Here is a 1,476-nt window from a genome sequence, read left to right on the forward strand (position 1 = left end):
ACTCTTTCCTGCCTATGCAGGGGGTCAGACTCGATGATCTATTGAGGTCCCTTCCGACCCTAACATCTATGAATCTATGAATCTATGATCAACTACCCAAAAATGATCAACTAGCTAGTTGAGCATGTGCAGGGATCTGGTTGGGGGTAGGCACTGAACCTTCAGGCCAGGTTGAGCAGACAGACACCTCTTGTACCTTCAGGCCCACATGGGATGTGGCCAGGTGCCTTCTTGATTGGGGCTCGAGGCCCTTGAATTTTACAGCATGAGCCAGAATCACAGGGTATCTGAAGAAAGCCTGTGGACATTTCAAGATTGTGGAAATGACCTGAGCAGCAGAGGCCAGGTAATGTGGGGCAGGGGCCACAGCCAGTTGAAATGAGACTCAGAGGCACACACCAGGAACTACACCTTCACGTATCTGCTGCTGCTTCCATCCATTCATTCACCTTTCCAGCCTTCCACCCACCCCCTCACAGCCAGACCCTCACCCATCCATGGACACTGAGACCCCATGGGCACTACTGTGGACCATAGATGAACCCACCCCATCCACCGCCACCAGTCAAACTGGGACATACAACTGGCAATTTAGGGAAATAAAGGATCTCATCAGCATCTGAGGTGAGGAGGACATCCAGCACTAGCTTCATGTAGGGTATTGAATTAGAAACAACTTCAGATTCATCACCCAACAAATGTGCATGTGGGAGCACAACAGAGACTGTTTGCAGGGTCTTGCCAAGACCACATTGATAAAGAGGTATTACTACCATGTGCTTGATGCTAGAAAGTGGTCTGTGGGCTGGAGGCAAAGAATGCCACTCTACAAGGACCTGTGCTGCTTTCTTGCCAAGAGCAGGGCAGTTGACACCCCCCCCACCCATGGGAACAGGGGAGTTCTGGAGGAGTCACCCTCACCAACTCTGCTGGAGGAGGAGGAGGTGCAGGGAGGCCATGCAACACTCTTCCATACACAGTGACTGCAGCTGTTCTGGAACAAGTGCTGTCTCATGCCATCATGCTCTACCAGCTCCCCAATAACAGCAGAGTGGCTGCAGTGTGTTACCTCTCAGCTCCGTGTTCTTGGGGAACCCTGGCACAGGACACAGCCTGTCTGACTCACAAAGTACTCACCCCCCCCACCTGAACAAGAACTGATTATGAAAGACAATTAAGATGCAGTGGGAGACACACCTAAAACCCTCCAGATAATGGTGACAAGAGTGAAACAACTGCCCTAGGTCTCATTTGCATCTGAGATGGAACCAGATAACAACTCATTTACATGGGGCATGGAGAACAGAAAGCCTGAAGCAGAGACTGCAGTGAATTCTGGGATCAGAGAAGCAGGGGAGCACTGCATGATGGGGAATCTGTGTTCCAAATGCTAATCAACCCACATTTACACACACCTAGCTCAGCATTTATCAGACCAGTTCTAATCTGGATTTACAAAGGACTTTCTCACCCCCC

This window comes from Alligator sinensis, unplaced genomic scaffold (genome assembly GCF_000455745.1).
Source record: "Alligator sinensis unplaced genomic scaffold, ASM45574v1 scaffold481_1, whole genome shotgun sequence".
Taxonomy (NCBI): Eukaryota; Metazoa; Chordata; order Crocodylia; family Alligatoridae; genus Alligator; species Alligator sinensis.